An 18,658-nucleotide genomic window follows, 5' to 3' on the forward strand; every position below is an offset into this window, starting at 1 on the left:
TGTTTACTCAGGCTGTCTTTAAACACAGCACCAACAAATATCACACAGGGCTGCCGCTGTCTGCTGCACCATTTCACTCTCACACTCACTAATTACTGCCTAAATACCCTCTTATCTCTCTGTGCTGCCTGTTTGTGTTAGCACACAGCACACACATTTGGCCACTTAAACATCCACTGAAGCATTGTGATAAATATGACTGATTGACTCTTCTGTGTCTGCCAGCTGGGTGTTTAATTTCGCATGTATTTGAGGGGTTTAGGAACTGAATTCAGAGGTGGCAGACAAATAATGTGGGGTGGACGAAATTTCAAAACAACAACAGTAATTAAACGGCTAATAATAGGCCTACAGCCGTGCCTCACCCATTGCAAAGTGCTTAAGACGAGTTAGCATATTTTATTGCTTACTCTGGGGTTTAATCTGAGATGAGTTATTTCAAGTGACCATTTGATCGGTGGCAATCAGGTCATTTGCATTCCAGTAGACTATAAGCTGGATTGGCTCCAGCATGCCGCGCTGCTGGTCCTGACGCTCTGTGTTTGTGTATGTTGATAGATTCAGTTTGGCTGTGTTTGTTTAGCCCTTAGCTCTCTACTCATATGAAAGCCTACGACTCAGCAGTGATAGAAAATATATCTCCATGCCTTCCCTCCCCTCTTTCTGTTTCTCCTAATTACACAGAGTGTGTTTGTACAGCCGGCATGATGTTTTCAAAGTACACAAGCAGGTTTTGAAGCTTTTGTTGGCCTGACTTGTTTCCTGTCTCTTTATTCATAGGCTGCTTTCACCTGTTAAATGGAACACATCCCATGAGTGATTGGTGCAATGATTCACACACAGGCTCCGTCAGGATAACTGTCACAGCTGTGGGTCAGCATGAGGAAGAGAACAGGTGTGTGTATGTGTGGAACAACAGTTATGAAAATTACAGCAATGTAGCTTATTCAATGAAGAGCTGTGGTTCTCCAGCTTTTGACTCTCATAGTTCACAACAATATTCAAATGCAGCATGACTTTTCCAGTCACACTTAACACACACTTAAAACACACACACACACACACACACACACACACACATGTATATAATTTATATCATTAACTTTTCTAGGTCTATAAAAGTATATATTTTTCCAGGTCTATAAAAACACTTTTATAATTTATAATATATATTTTTCACCCTGTTAATCCCATTTCTTAAAAGAAAAAAGGGGTGAATTAGTAATGTTTGTTTTGTCTTATTTTAAATAATCTTGGTACTTTGCTGAGACCCCCGAATTAATTTAAAAACAAACTTTAATAGCAACAAACAAATACACAATATATCGATACCATAGTGATTATGAATTTATTTTATTTTATTTTATTTTTTATCGGTATTGCATTTTGGAAAGCTAAAATAAATTTTTAAAGGTGATCTTTATGAAATGTCACAATTAATATACATTTTCATACTGGAGCCTATAATGCCTTAAGCAAATTAATGATTTTAGATTTGTTTTAAATTATTTATATTCTATTGGTTATCAAAAATAAAATTATTATAATATAATATAATATAATATAATATAATATAATATAATATAATATGTCAGTGCATACTCTTTTAAGAACTGTCTTCATATAAAAATAATTTTGAATGACAAAAATGTGTGAGATATAACAAAGAACAGTGTGCATGAATTACTGTGTTAGTGATAGAGTGTGTGTGTTTGTATTGAGGATATTACCTTGGCAGTATTACCAAATATTATAATGAATTTTAGGCAAACCCCAAACTCTTTTAATCTCTGGGCTACAGATATCCAACTGGCTGCCTGTTCTGAACTCCACTCCACTGTGTATCTTTACCCCAATCACAAGCAGCTGTGACTATTTAGTGGGCAGGAAACCACCGAAAGCAGATAATTCTCCATTTATAACTTCTGGTTCACTCTGTTTATTTTCTTGTTGAGTGAGCCAATGCTGGCTGTTCCATTAGCTGGCATGTGTTGACCAAAGGCCGTTGTGTGCTGTCCTCTGTGTTGATTGCTGGATATTGAATATCCTTGAGGTAATATCAGCCAGGCCTCGCTTTCTTTCCACAGTCATTTATCTAGTGAGGCAAACCACAAGTCTTATTTTAACCACCTCTGAAAGGACTTGCTTTAAGTGGCTCATGAAAAAAGGAAAAAGGACAAACATGAAAACTTTGGGGTTTTTGAGGCTAACCATAATAGGGCAAACCATCAAATATACCAATTAGCCAGCAATGTTACTGTCAGAGTGACATGGGGACAGAGTTGAGACCGACACAGAAACCAGACACAGACCACACAGAGAAGCAAAGTGCTCTGGGACGTTCACAGGAAAGCGCAAATTAGATGAAAAACATTAATCTGAAATATGTTTGAAACATAAGGCACATATCAGAGCTGCCTAGCTTGACAGTTTAAGACAAATGAACGTGAGAGGTTAATATAGCACAGGAAACACAATACTGCATGACTGCACATACTCAATCACGATGACACCTTAGAAATGTTTAACAGTCACCTCAGTGACAGAAGAAGGATTTTCAATGCTGGAAACATTGAACAGAACACATGGTGTGTTTATGTCATTTTTAATGTGTAGTCACTGTAGTATTCTATTAGCCGAAAAAACTAGACTTCACTATGGAGAATATTAAAGAGATATTGAATTAATCTTTGATAAGTGTTGCATGCTATTATGATTTAAGGACAGATTTGCAGTGAATGGAGCTGATATGCTGTATCTAATTTATTAAGGTCACCTAGAATTTCAAAATAAACTTTATAAATTGTTTTTATGTCACAGATTGAAAGCAAACATTTATTTATATGACTCCTTTTTGTTTTCATATTTTAAACAAACCAGCAAAAATAGTCTCTGTCAGTGTCAACTCTCAATGCATCCGGCAGTGAAAGCGAACCTAACCTTCCGGAAACGAATTAACATATTTATTCTATATTCAAAGAAATGAAACATTTTCTCAGAATAGAACATGACATTCAGTCAAGTGGATGAATGAGCTATTCAGAATAAGGAGATTAATAAAATGTTACTTAGTTCATTTTAATTTATTTTTTAAAAGACTGCATGGTAAGATTTTTGTTTATTTCTTTTCTAAACATATAAACTCTAAACTAAGTGAACAGTATTTTAGAGCATTTATTAATCTAGGTTAATGTTAATGGTAACATGTACACACAGTACTATCATTGTTAATTCATGTTCATCCATAATACATTACTGTTAATTTATGCAACTTTGCATGGTAAAAATGTATTAGTATATACTGTAAAGAAATGAACATAACCTAGATTAATCAATGCTGTTGTATCAGTATTTGTATCTGCTACACAAGTAATAAATACAATATAGCTCAATCCAGAAGATCATTTAGATCATCGTTATTTACATCCCCATATCACCCAAACCTAAAACTGATCTGTTAATTAAGGCATCATAGACATAACATTATTACTTTGCTGCTTTGAAAAAAAAGGAAAAAGGTAAAAGGTAAAAGAATTGATCACCAGTAGGTCTTGCTACCTACTGCATAAACTATTGTTAACATATGAACATATAGATGATTACAGAACATGAAGTAACATTACAGAAGTAATGACTTGTTGAAGATTTGATTGAAAATGTGTTTTTTTTTTTAAGAACCATATGAAACCGATAATACAAGAGTGCATTTTGCCACTTTATGTATATATATATCACGGATACTTTTATTTGTCACTGACACATGTGCCAGATTTTTCATGAAATGCACTCTAAATTTGACGGAATCTGTCAGATGAAATGGGGCATCCAAATTGTGCTTCTGGGCGTGAATGATCCCGCACTGGGCCTGTGGCCCGAGTCAGGACGGATGGTCCTGCTGGAGAGAGTGAGTTTGTGTTGTGGGAGTCCACAGTGACACAATCACTGGGGACAGAACTCACTGATCCAGAGCTGGAATTCAGCCTCATTTAGCCAAGAGTATGCCAACAGTATAAACACTTAATCCAGCGTGAGATTTCCAGGCCCTGATGGGTCAACAGTTTAGCTCTTTATTTCCCCCCCACCATCTTGTTATAAACAAAGTCGGCTTTCAGTTACTCCTGTGAAATTGTTTTATAGGGTGCATGCATGATTGAATATTCATTATGTTAAACTAGGCACTTTCTTTGTATATAAATCCATATTAGATTTCTCTGGCAGGCTGCCTAAACCACATGAGACGGATTATTTTTGTAAAAAAGCCTGAACTCCTTAGCAGCTCTTTTCTTCCCGCTTTATTTGTTTTTGTTCTGATGTAAATGACGACTTGTTGATATTTTCCTGCCCAACCTCTCGGCCTCCCCCTGTTTTCTTCCTCCTCTCTCTCTATTTCTTGGCCTAGGAACACATGGATCCTTTCATAGAGGGGAAATGTCGGAATTTGTGGTAGGCATGGGAAAAATAAACAATCGTGTCGGTCCGTTCGGCAGCAGAAGGACCCATGCTTCATGTATGAGGGTGGTGTGGGGGAAAAGAGAGCCAACACATTTTTTTCAGCCAGGGGCCAGCTTCCTTCAAAATATTTATACATTATTTTTCCCTGTCGGCAAGCAGAATGTACCTCAGGATCGAGGAGCTAACCTTTAATACCACAGGGAAAATAAACCCCCTCTGCCTGAAGTGCAGTTTATTTGACGAGAAACAGCAGCGTATTCAGGCCTGTGTTCCTTCAAAAAGCATGTTAACAATCATACAGATGCGTCCCAAAACACACAACGATTCCTAAAGCAGGTGGATATCACATCTTACATTCAAAACCACAACAACCTTGTTGTACTGCCAGGTTCAAGTATTCTACATCTGTTTTCTATTCAAACAGGCTGCAAGAACGTTCAGCAGTGTGCCGTTCCAGCACAGCATCCTAACATCTACGTCAGACCTGCGGTTGTGTGAGGAACACGTTGGATTCCTCTGTGGACAGAACACTTTGTTGGACATTTGAGATACAGTAGGACTCATTTCAAACAAGTGCTTTTGTTGTTTAATTGCGTTTTTTAAATCTGGAATTCTGCACAATAGTTATCAGATGCCAAATAGATTCTTAAAAAAAACAACTGTAGGTGAGATACGAGTCTGTTTCACGAGCTCAGAGCAGGTCCCTCTCAGAATCCAGTTATTCACATCACTGGTTTTGAGCTGGCAGTTAAGCAGACCACACACTATGTGAGAGAGAGAGAGATCACCTGACTCGTGGACCAACCGCAGTTACCCTAAACTTACAAACACGTGGATCCGAGGCAGAGAGAGAAAAAATGAAAGGAAGGCCAGTCATCAAAAAAAATCTGAAAATCTCTGTGGGTTTCTCTTCTCGTTTTGTATGTAAAGCAATATTTAACTAATTTTTATAGAAAACATTAATACTTTTTTTTAGTCTTAGCACTAATTTATCTTTCTATCTCTCATAACTTTAGTTTTTAACCATTGGCACATTTTCAATAGCTTAAGTAATAACGTCCATTGTTTTATAATTAGATGTTTATCAAAAAAGTCACCAAATGAAACCCCTCCAAGCCCTCTTTGTCTCTCTAGTGAAGTTGTCTTTTTTCTTGCTAACTAGATGAATGTCTTTAGCGGCATTTATTCCTCGTGATCTTAATTTAAATGTGTGGATGTGCCCATGCATGCTGAAGTGTGCATGTGACTGCAGGTAAAATTCATCTGGCTCATTACGTTTTCTCAAATCACTGATCACGAATCTGTAGAACAAGGTCACACAACTGTAGGTTACACACATTTATTTTGCTTCATGAAAACAGCATATTTAAACGTCATTTAATGCTCACATAATAAACCTCCTGGTAATTAATCTCAGTCAATCAATGTTTTAATTTGGTTACATGATGTTTCAAACAGTAGTAGATGTTTGGTCCAGCAGTCCAGTATGGACATGTAGTGCAAACATTTTATTTTGTCAGAAGAAGCAGTTACTTTTGAATGTTCTTCAATTGAAAAAGACACTTTTTGCTTGCATAGAAGTATAGTTATAGCAGGGTCTATGTTAACCAGTCTGACCCCTGGGGTGTGACACAATTTAGGTCCCTTAAATCGGACAAATGCAGACATTTTGAACAGTAAGCAATCATCACATAAGATAATTGCCTTCTGTGCAGCATAATTAACCTTGGGAGCAAAAGCTATTCAAGCTTTTTAAGTGATTAAATGAACTCAGGTAAAGCTCAACTTGTTTCCTCAGAACTAAATACATGAGCACATGTCTTTGAGTAGCAGACAAATTCTGGCAATTATTGGAGTTAAACCACGTTTCATTTGAAGCCATTAAATTACAGTGTGCGCAATACAATTAAACTCGCTGGCGAAACATCACCTTTCTGCTTGAATTCACAATGTTAATTAGCTAGTGCCTGGATTTTTAAAAAATGAATTACTGCACTGCTTTATCTAAGATGTGGATGAGTGAGTATTATGGGATGGTTTGAACAATATGAGGGGACTGGATTTAGTTCGAGAAAAACTGACACTGGAGTTTCTAATAAAATTGCACACGATATCCAACTGCTATACATGAAAATAGACTGGAAGTGAAGTGACGCAGGGTCAAGAAGTCAACATCCTGCTGTTTGGAAAATCCTAAGTAAAAGTCAAATTAAAAACAAGATAAAAAATGTCAGTACTTGAAATAAACATTAATTGACGAAATAAAATATAGAACCATGTACTAAAATAACTAATACTGAAAAAAAAAAAAAAAAAAAAAAAAAAAAAAAAAATATATATATATATATATATATATATATATATATATATATATATATATATGGACAAATATAAATATAGAAAAAAATAATTACTGATTGTTCTCAGACAAAGCGCTGTATTTTACTGTTAGTGTTTACTGAATTGACATTTTTTATTTATTATTTTAAACATACAGTATTCATATATGACAAAAGTATGGCATTTGTAGAGACCTGTGAGCAGAAGTGTGGCTGTGTATCTGAGGTTGCGTGAGAGCATGTGGGTTCATGTGCATCAGGGAGGTTCGCAGCAGGTCACCCGCTGTCAGGTCTGACCTTTTGAATGACCAGCTATCATCTATCGGGATCTTAACTTTCACTGTGGACTAAAACACTCACAGGAGAGCAGTCGCTGACATTAAAACTCAATTAGGGTCCCACGCACTAAATAATGCAGCAGGAAAGTGCACTACCCACACGCTCAATGCCCAGTCTTACATCTCAATATGTCAAAAGCTCCCCCAAAGCCAGTGTATTTGCATATGTGTGAGTGAGTATATGAGCATTTGTAAAGAAAAGACAGAGGATGTAGGTACTGAGATACCAGTGAGCTCTCTCAATTAGATTATTGTCCTTTAGCAAAGAGCGAACACACTCTCTCATCAGTCTACTCAGGAGAAATGAAACGAATCAACACACTCTCAGGCTCATTCTTTTGGACTTAGAATATTATCTCATATGCATCATTACACTAACATTAACACAAGTTTTAATCAACATCACCCAGATTAGCCTCAGCATGGGTTTGAATAAACACATTTCTTTTTTTTTTTTTTTTTGCCTGGACAGAATTCTTTGATGACTATCCATTTGATCAAAAGGACAACATTTATGTAGAATATAAAATAAATACAGTTCATCTGTGTGAGGCATACTGTATACATACAGTACATACATGCATATATATCAGCCTCATTCCATATCATTTCTGATTCCACAAGTCATTTCTGAATAATTCCACAAATTTAAAACCCAGTAAACGTTTTCCTGTTGAATTTCACAACACTAAATAAAATGCTCGGCTGATTTTAATATCGCTCAGTGTATTTCGCCTGGTGGTTTGTCACTACTCTGCCTCCATTAGAACTTCTATTATTGTAACTTTCATTACAGAATAATGTAATATCACACAGCCCAAGAATTTAAAATCATTATGCTAAATGTTCTGGTAAAATAAACAGCAAATTAAACATCTAATAAATTGTAACTGCACTGGGTAACATTTTCTGATGACTACCAGTTGCAAATTAAATGTCTCATGTTTTTTAATGGCATTATATTATCATAAAATATTTTATCATGAACATCCCAATATACCAAGCTGTTAAGATGGGCCTTACCTTTTGGCATACCTTTTGAAAAGTTTAATTAAATTCTTTGAATTTAACATCTCCTCAGGTTGCTCTTAGTGAATTAACATGTCACATCTGTAATCTGCTGGAATAAACAAACTACTGTATAAAATGTTAAATAACCTGGAAACTTTTTCAAATGGAATAAAGCCGAAAGTGAAACAAAACACCCAACCAGATATCACAGACGTTCATGAATGGATGTAGTGCTTTATGAAGGTAAAAATGTGTTTGAATGAAACTAACAATGAAATCTCACATTGTAATGTTTATATCACCTCAGAATTTAACATTTCTCAGGAGAAATGGAAAACTTCTAAAATATCTCCTGGCATCTAACAGTGTGTAATAAAAAACAGCTCACTTCAGAATTTCATGAGGCCTGGATGCTGGCTAGTGTCTAATGATACAACACACGGCTTCATCTGGTCTCATAGAAGATGACAGTACAGTATATAGACATCACAATTCACAAAAATGAACTTTCATTTTCATCTAGAGGCAGTGTTTAAGTGGTGCTTAGGTGTTTGCATGCATGGTTTGACCAGAGCCATATAGAGAGAGAGTTGCGACAACGGAAGTTCGAAATGTTTGGTTGTCACGTGATTCGTGTAGACTTCAAATAGTTCCAGGAAGTGCGTTGGCGGCCATTCAAACTGATAAGAGTAGAGTGACAGAACTGCGATTTCTGGTAATAAGGAATCAATAAATGCATTTATTTTATATGTTTATACAACACACTGACATATGTATGTAGCATGAGTATGTAGTTACAGCGATGTTGTTTTTAAAATATCAAATCGGGTAATATTTGAGGATTAGTGTTCAATTACCGTTATTTTAAAAACGTATTTCAGGATAACGTTAAGTTTTATAAACACGGGTTGCTGTTGGCTTTTTACGTTACATATTGTCCATTTTTTCACTGATCTCATGTTAACTAATGTCATATTGATGACTTTCAGGTAGTACAGAGACAGGCTGGTGACAGGTGATTTTCAGATCGCACCGCACTATGGGTCAATTAACTGTTAGTAGCAGTAATTAGCATGTTAAATAAATGTAAAATGAAGCTTACTGTTCATAATTCTTACAATTACATATAGTAATATAATTATGTATTATAAATAATATACCTATTATATCTAGTATAATTCTTACAATACTTATTCATGTACACAATATATTCAGGTTTAAAACCACTTAAGCATGCTCGTATATAAACATGTACACTGCCATTCAAAAGTAATGATGCTGAAAATTCAGGTTGGCATCACAGGAGTATATTCCATTTTAAAATAGAAAACAGTTATTTTAAATTGCAATTATACAATTAACTATTTACAGCAATTCATGAATACATTTCTAATAAATTTAATAGCATGACAAGCATTTTGTATGTGTCCTTTCTTTCATGTTGTCCTTGCAAAGTCTCCACCGTGGTTTACTGTGCTGCATGGGGATGCTCCACTCAGTCAGAGAAAGGTGTGCGAATGTATATCTTCCCAGCTGACATAGAGAGGAGAAAATAATGGTTGGCTCAAGTCAGCAGGAGCAATCTAAATACAAATAAAAATTACAACAACAAAAAATTGTTAGGTAATTATACTTAAATTTATTTGCACTTTTTTACATTGACAATGTTTTACTAGAAATAAGGAACAAGCAAAGCCTTGCAAAACCCAGGGAGCTGAGACTCATGGTGAGACATTGCAGGGAGTCATCAGTGTTACCTATAACTGTGCATTTAACCACCATGTGATATGTACTGTAAGTGGGTAGACAAAAAAAAAAGGTGAGTGTGGAAACTAAACTGAAGTCAGTATGCAGACAAATTGTGGCAAAGCAATTTGTCATGACCAAAAAATTCAAGAGTAGGCTGAGACCAGATGCTATTCCCACAATCTTTGTACACCGTCCTGTGGTCAAAAAGAGGAGGGCCCTGCTCCACGATGCACCCCTAGACCTGTGAACATACAAGAAATGGCTACTGATTACAGCTATGTTATTTCAGGTGATTCATATATAATAAGTACAAACTCGTACTAGTTGAAGTAAAGTGATGTGATATTTTCAATATTTAAAATTAGCAAAACCATGTATTCTACCTCTATCAGTTTCAAAGGTTGAGGAAAAAAGAACGAGGACACTCAGAGAAGGGAAAGTGAGAGTGAAGAAAAAGGACATGGCTAGAGAGGAGAGACAGGGACAGGTGACACTGCCCAGTCAACCAGCAGCAAGTCAGTCAGCAGCCAGTCAGCATTCCAGTGAACCATCAGCCAGATACCAGGGTCTATTAAAAAAATTTAAGAGACAAGAAAAAAAAAAAAAGATCAAGCAATGCAAAGGCAGCACTAAGAAAAATAATGAAAATTCAGCTATCAAAAAAAAAGGTCCCCTCAGCTCTCCAGACCTGCATCCTCACTGATGCTCCATCACAGAACAGTTCAGTGGCACCACTAATCCTCCACCCACCAGAACCCACAGAATATTACAGTATGTTACTTTTATACACTAACAAGTCTAAGTATATAATACAGTATTATTATATAATATAGACAGGTAATAGTAAATGAATCACAATGACTAAAAACACTCCACTCATGTTTTTGCAAACTCAATTCACTCTAAATGTATATCAATAGGGTGCATTTTATTATTAAGTAATTTAATACGTGTAATAAGGAACAAACTTTATAACCTCATTTTTACCACTTCCACTCACCGCTGTCACACGTTATATTGAACTAACGTAATAGGCTATGTAACGTTAGCTAACTTTCCCCACCCTGCAAAAAAATATGTTTATACTCCTTTTTTTCTAATTGCAAACACGATGGATGATACTGAATTATGAGAACAGATTTTACAATTATTAGGGTGTTCGTTACTAACTTTATTCAGCTCCAGTCCTAGCCTAATCTGTTAGTTATCTGATAACAAACCTTAAATCTACTCATTTAATGAGTGATTATCTACTAGAAGGTTTTAATTTGCAATTTATTGTGATTAAGATGTACTGATAATACTCAATCTTATTATTTAAATGTCTTACCTGTTAAAAGTGCGTTGCAAACGGTTTGTTCTGCTGCATCTTCTACGGCGCGGCATCGGTTTGCCGCTACTTCCGGGAACTATTGAGAGGCTCCACGAGCCGCCATTGCTGTAAAAAAAGCGTTCCATTGGAGTCAATGGAGTTGTCGCAACTCTCACTCTATATGGCTCTGGGTTTGACAATAACACTCTGGCTGGTTTAGCAGACATCCACGCTAGTGGTGTTACCTGTCTTTTGCCAGCATTAGATGTTTGGTGTGGTAGTCCTGGGAATCGCATTAACCTGTTTTCAGTAGCAGACAGAGCACAATAATTCACAGCAAATAGATTAGAGCTGCTATCCGTCGTTCGCACAAAGCGCTGCCCATGTACAGCTTCAAAATGTGTTAATCTGTCTTTGTTTGCTAAGCTGTCCTGCCGTGCACCCTGCTCTATGCCAAAGAGTGTTCAGCTTACATTAATACCCACACAGCCATGAAACAAATGATTGTGTTATTTTCTGGCATCAAGCTTTAGCTGATTTCAGTGGACAAACAATCCTATAGTTGAGGGCTTGTAGTAATTCCATGCACTTCAGACAAATGACGTCAGACTTCCTGACACAAAAAGTGAGGTAATTCCATTGTGATAATGAATTGTGAAAGATAAATACATGTACAGTAGGCTGATTTTATATATAAATCTCAAGGATGGCAGCGCTGCTAAAAACAATTGTTGCATTTCGTTGAAAGCATAATCAGCACACTCTCTTTTTTTTTCTCTCACGTTCCCATTATTTAACAGTGATTGCCCCCTATTTTTCTTTCCCTTTTTCTCCCCATATCTTTCACACAATTAAATCACACACCGTAAAATCCTTTCTGGACTGATAACAGACAGTTGAGGAAACACACAGACAAGTCCCTTTCTCATTTAAGTTGTTTTGGATTCTAGTTTAGCACCAAACTGAGCTTCAAGAACTGCTGTGGCCTCTCCTGGCACATGAGAGGTTCTCAAAGAGATAGTTTACCCAAAGCAGTTGCCGTTGTGCACTGCTAGGCCTTATTTCAAATCCTGTTATTGGCCCTTCTAGCATTTCACAAATAACTATTATAGTCTAGCAGAAAATTTGGGCAGTGTAACTCTAGCGGTCTTGGAGTATTTGGGGAATGTGTTTGGCTCAAGCGCCTGCAGTGGGAGCTCTCAGAGCAGCCTGTGCAGTGGATTAGAGCGTTCCTAGAAATCCCCTGCTGATTGTGTTTGGAGTATGTTTGGACTTTAATAACTGAATAGGTGACTCATTTATCTGTGAAAAGAGCAAATCGTCACAATTCTGTAGTTGCTGTGGTATAAAAGGAAGATAGAAAGCTTTTGCAAACAAAGAAACTTAAGTCAGCTTAAAAATGACTAATTTTACAGCTGCTGTACAACTGGACTGATTGAGTGTGTAAGTGAGATAAGAATATGTGTGTGACGGGGAGGAAGAGAGAGAGTGAACATGCACATGACAAAAATAGCAGTTCAATCCAAGTAAGCTTTCGTGTCTACTTTCCTCTGAAAGATAAGTTTAATAGCCTATACAGAGCTTGTGCAGGTTTATTGCTCATCATACAATAAATATTCATGGATTATCGTACGATTAACAAAAACAATAAAAACAACAACAACAACAACAAAAAAAAACAGAATATATGTATAGTTGTGTTCTTCTTATTAGATTACTTCATGAATCTATATAGAGGCTTGCAAATAACTGGAGGAAAAAAACCCTGTTCAAGACGACATATTGGACCTTCTTGCAACTGGATGAAACCATTTCCTATAAGTATGTTTTTACAACATTAATGTTTAACCAACAGTATCCAAACCTCATCACAAACCTCAGCTTGTTCTTAATAACTGAGCTTTTGCAATTAATGTGTGTGCATATGTGTGTAACTTGCACAAGAATGTGTTAACATTTCTTTATTTTATCAAAAGCTGTTAGAACTTTCCATTTATCGAAGATTCCTCAAGAAAATATATATATATAATGGTGCTCTCGGTACCATTTTCAGAAGAGGGTGGACCTTCAAGACCTCATGCTCCAGCATACCGGCAACAACAAAACACTACAGGACAATCTCATGCACTGAAAATGTCAGAAACTCTCAAGCAGTCGACTTCATAGTGCTTCACATTTTTAACTACCACATTCACAATCATTCTGGTAGAACGTGAAGGCTGCATCGTTGAAAACAGACAGAGACAATGGTAGGTTTAGCAACATTTGTTTTACAGAAGTCCAAGAAGCTCTTTCACAGAAAGGTAATTTGGAACACAAGATATGACATGCGACACTTACTTTGTCTGGAGCTGACGTTAACGCACAAAGCATTGCTATCGATCCCTCTTTCAGAATTAAACTTTGTGAAAATCCACCGTTGAACTGACGCTGCTTCATGAGGCAGTCGGGACACCTGAAGCGCTACAGCACTACATTTAACACATAAAATAAAATAAAAAAGTGTCTACAGAACTGCCTTCAACAGTTTGGGCTTTCTTAAAATTCTCTGATTTCCAACACGCTACTATGAGTTTAGAAAAAACTTTACCAGCAACATGTAATTATGGTAATTCTACAGCATACTGTAATAAATTCATGCCCTACATAGTGCTAAACAGATGAGGTGTGTGTGTGTGTGTTTGAGGATGTGGTGAGCTGGCAGAGGAAGCTCAGGGTCTGTTTGATCACCAGCAGTACAGCCAGCTGCTGTTTCCAGTGGAGAAGGGAAGACCCTCAGAGTTTCTCTCTCTCGCTCTCTCATATTCTACTACCTGCCTCACCTCAATCAATACCTACATCAAAGGGCCAGGAGGAGGTGGCCACTTGCTTTGAAGTTGTTTGCACAGCACTGGGATAGCAGAGCTAACGGTGGGCTGAGAAGACTCCTCCAATAACTCTGTATGCACAGAGCTCCTCATGTTTGCCAAAACACCTAGTGGATTCTAATGGAGAGCAGACTTCACTTTTAACCCTCTGTTTTTCCCTCCATACCCCCCCCCCCCCCCCAAGAGTCCATAAACCAATCAATGATGCCTCTTATTGTGCCAACCTGATGTGTTCTGCATATGCTGCATCCTGCCAACTCTGAAATTTATCTAGTATTTTATTGGCAGAAGCTTGTTGGAAACACTAAAAAGACTTGCTGAGTTTTTCAATAAGGACACAATAAAGTCTGTCCATTTGTTCCCGCCAACTGCGGATGAATTGGAGAATTACTGTAGTGGACTTGGAGAAAAGTGCTGGGGCATAATGGTTTACTGCATATTATTCTTTCAGTTATTCATATAGTCTTGTAGGTATGGCAAGAGAAGACTTTGGAGGACTGACCGGTTGTATCTCACAATTGGTTCATTTAGATAATGAATGTGCTTCTGCGAATGATTCTGAAATAACAAGGTTAAGAATCATGATTTTTGTTATACTGTACAATCAGTTAAGATAAAGGCCATTAAATTGACTCTCTCCAGGAGATGGCAGTACTGTCGCTCTCTCTCTCTCTCTCTCTCTCTCTCTCTCTCTCTCTCTCTCTCTCACATACACACACACACACACACAAACACACCATCTACTGGTCTCAATCCCAGTATTTATTATAGACTAGATAAAGCAGTTATAGCTTTATTAATACTAAGAAACAGCTCAGCTAGTGCACACTATCCTGGGCAGCTGATAAGAGACTGATTACAGTGTTTGTGCAAATTTATGGCAGTTTCAATAAAGAACGATACCGGGCTGTACAGTTCCTCTTGTTAAGCATTAAGGCCATGAACTGTTATGACTGTGACTATGACTGTGGAAAATCATATCCAAACACTCACAAGATTATTGCCCATCCCCCCTCAAGACATTCACAATATAAAGTGATAACCTAAGACTTTCTAGGTCATTTACACTAACATATCCATTCCGATAGCAGCCGTGAAGATTTATAACTCAAATGTCACAAAATCTGTTTCGTAATCAGTTAAGATTCAAATGCTAGCGTCATTCAGCTACACCTGCCCACTGTGACATCACTTCCTGTTCTGTTAAGCCCCAGGCAGGGTTGTTATTCCACTGTAGCTCTAATGCTCGTCAAATAGTATTTTAAATGGCCAAACTCAATAATGGCAGTGTTTGGCAGCAGAGTAAATATTGGCTGAGCATACAGACAGAGAGGAGTTGCTATGTGTGTTACTGTGTGTTAAGTGTACTCTCCTCGCAAACCCAGCAACAACAACAAAGACAGGTATATAAAAAAGGGAAGGCGCTCAAATAGTCTGCTTGCTTGCTTCATGATGTTATGTTTGACATAGAACAAAGAAAGACATTCCCTCTTTTATACAACTATCACTTGTGTGCATTGGATATTGTTAGCTTTACATTCCTGCCATAATCTTTGTTGTGTCAACATGTCCCAGCTCATGTTCAGGCAAACTTCAGTAGAGATTTCTGGCTTTTTGGGTCTTTGGCTTTGTCCAGTAAGTGTGTTTTATTTATACACAAACATATTTGGAGAAGTCAATGGACAACTAAGGACATGTCATTGTGCATCCTAAAATTCTAAGAATTGTCTTTTCTTTGTAACTGTTTGATTAGAAATACAAAAACAGCCATGAAGGAACTGATATATAAACTAGACTTTGGTCCAGTCTGAGTAATGAAAAGATGAACATAAGAAAAGATAGCAGTTGTGAAATGTTTGTGGAGATGTTAATCTCCTCTTGTCTAAGGCGTAAAAAACAAAAACAAAGAGAAGACAGACATTGTGTTTAACCCTTTGGTTAACTGACTCTTCAGTGACAATGTTTATCTAAGCCTTAGCTGCAGCTGTTGTGAATTTGTTCAGACTTTTAGGAAAAAGACGGGGAGAGAGAGAGAGAGAGATCCATGTGTTTCAATAATAATGTAAAGGATGTTTGTGCTTAGCAAGCAGAGCTATGGACTAGAGTTTTGACGTTGCTCTGAATTGACAGCACATAAATAAACACACCACAATAGACCCATAGTGTTCTCACTGACGTGTGGTACGCTGTAGCCTCTAAAAGGATTCATACAACTTTAAATGAATGACATAGAAAAATAATAATAAATAACAAAAGATGTTGCAGTTTGAAAGCAAAGCCTGAACTACAAGCCTACAGAATTCAGTTGTAATCCAGCTAACCCATTAGCCCTTTTTGCTATTGTGGAACACAAAAAATGTTTTATGAACAATATTTTCAATATGATAAAAGTGAATGAGGACAAAATGCATCATAAAGTTATTATAAAAGTGGTCCATTTGACACTACTATATTCTCAGTAGCCTATTCTTCTGAAGCAATATAGTAGTGTTTTGTGAGGTACTGGACATATTTGAAGCCCTTATTCACTGAAATTCAACATGAGAAGTATTGATGTGCAATTCATATATTAATCTTTCTTTTGAGTCAGATCAGTTGATTTGGTTCAAATGAAAACATTTTTTTATTTGAGTTGTAATTTTGTCACAGTGGTCTAAAAGAACCTATTCAACCTAAAATTCAGACTATTTTGTCATTAAAATAAATTATATGACTTCAAAAGATACAGCACAGGAGCTATATGGATCACTTTCATGATCACTCAAAAGGGTTTTCTAAAATTGTATTAATTAATTTTTTATTTATTTATTTTTTACATTTGATAGCCACAGTCCATGGATATCAATAGAAACATGAGGTTTGTGTGTGTGTGTGACACCTTTCAGAACAGCAAGCCGAGTTCTAAAACAAGCCGCTTTTATTGGCCTCATTCAGGATCGCTCTGCATTTATACACCAGCTCTCCACATTTCCTCCTCCAGTGAGCAGAGGAAGTCATGAAAATGTCAGTGGTTTTGCATGATTAATGAAGACCCAACCAGATTTTTGACATGCCATTGACAGCATCAGCGAAGATCTCTCCATTGGACCATATAATGATACTCTAGCTTCCACTGGCCTGTTTGCTTAATTCCCTTCTGGAACGTTCTGACCAGTTCTGGCATTTTTCATGCCACCAAGCTCTAATAGTAACGCTTAATGTCAGGTGAGAGGGAACATACCTGTCAGCTTGGTAAGAGTTGGCTAGCACTGATCAGTTCTGATGATGAAGCATATGGGAATTGATATAATTTGAGGGGAAAATTGAAGCTCTGAGCGTGAAATTACCCCTCATTAATCATGGACGGCGTTTTAAGGAAGAAAATTGTAAATTAATTCCCATTCCCCCTAATAACTCTCAGACTCACAGACACAAACTGCCAAAGAAAACTGCTCTGTTAATTTTCCATGTTCTCTCTGGTCATTTCAAAGTCTCTTGATAATTCAGTTATCATTTATTGCCCCTCATTTTGTTCAAAACCTATATAGCTTGCTTTCTTCTGCAGAACACAAATAGATATTTTGAAGAATGTTGGTAACAAGCAGTTTTGGGGACAATGCATTGACCCCCACTGAATGGGAGAAAAAAAAAACAGAGACATATTTCTCAAAATGACTTTTGACAGGTTTGGCATGGGGAAATGGTTGCAGAATTTTTGTTTTTGGCTCAACTTTCTATCCAGTGTGTCTTTCGGGAATAACATCAACAGTTTTGCCCTGAGAACTAATTTGGGCACACCAAAATGCTTGCAAAATACACAGTATTTGCATGAATGGTCACACTTAGTTTATTGTTGAAAATAATTACATGAAACATTTCCCTGTTCATGTAATTATAAGGGGAGGAACAAAAAACATATTCGGTATAGGAACTTATATTTCTTGTAAAAGGAATTTGTAACTTCCTTCTACATGCATTATGGCTTATAAAACCTGGTTCAGGTTTCAGTTTCATGCATGCATTTGATGAAACATATATATACTACTGTTCAAATGTTTAGGGTCTGCAACGTAATTGATATATTATTTATCATACATATTTTTGTTTTGAAAGAAATTAATACTTTTATTTTTAAAAATGCATGTAAATTGATAAAGAGTGACAATAAAGTTTTAAATGTATTATTTATAAATATATATATAATGCATTAAGGGTGTGACGAGATCTCATGGCACGACTGGTCTCGTGAGAATGTGAATCCTTTTGCAGAGGACATATTTGCATTACAATGGCCCTTTCACCAGAGGTATGTAATGTAAGGTATGTTATATATTATGTTCACATCTGGCAAGTAGCCGCATTATAAGCTGTGAAAATATGTAGTGAAGTCTTTATCCAATCATAAAAACTGAATTCACAGTTTAACACAGAATATCATGGAATTTGTCATTTTAAATTAATTAATCAAAAGTAGGTCGTTACTCAGACAAATCACGATATGGGCTAGTATCTGTATATATAATGCTACAAAAGTTGATTTAAATATGAAACCTGCAAGCATATATATATATTAACCCCAAATGGACACTGTGAACATTAATGATGTAACAC

The 18,658-nt window shown here is 36.6% G+C and overlaps 1 long non-coding RNA gene across 2 annotated transcripts; it reads right to left on the reverse strand.

The window, feature by feature from the left end:
• Positions 1-9,425: 9,425 nt before the first annotated feature.
• LOC127961401 (uncharacterized) lies at positions 9,426-11,473 on the reverse strand. 2 transcript variants are annotated; one of them, XR_008154439.1, is made up of 4 exons: positions 11,447-11,473; positions 11,220-11,327; positions 10,273-10,457; positions 9,426-10,130 (listed from the first exon to the last, which is right to left on the reverse strand). It is a non-coding gene; the product is annotated as an uncharacterized LOC127961401 (long non-coding RNA). The 2 variants fall into 2 exon arrangements; XR_008154438.1 differs by lacking the exon at positions 11,447-11,473 and having other exon boundaries at positions 9,757-10,130; positions 11,220-11,390.
• Positions 11,474-18,658: the final 7,185 nt, after the last annotated feature.

The sequence above is a fragment of the Carassius gibelio genome, chromosome B7 (assembly GCF_023724105.1).
Source record: "Carassius gibelio isolate Cgi1373 ecotype wild population from Czech Republic chromosome B7, carGib1.2-hapl.c, whole genome shotgun sequence".
NCBI lineage: Eukaryota > Metazoa > Chordata > Actinopteri > Cypriniformes > Cyprinidae > Carassius > Carassius gibelio.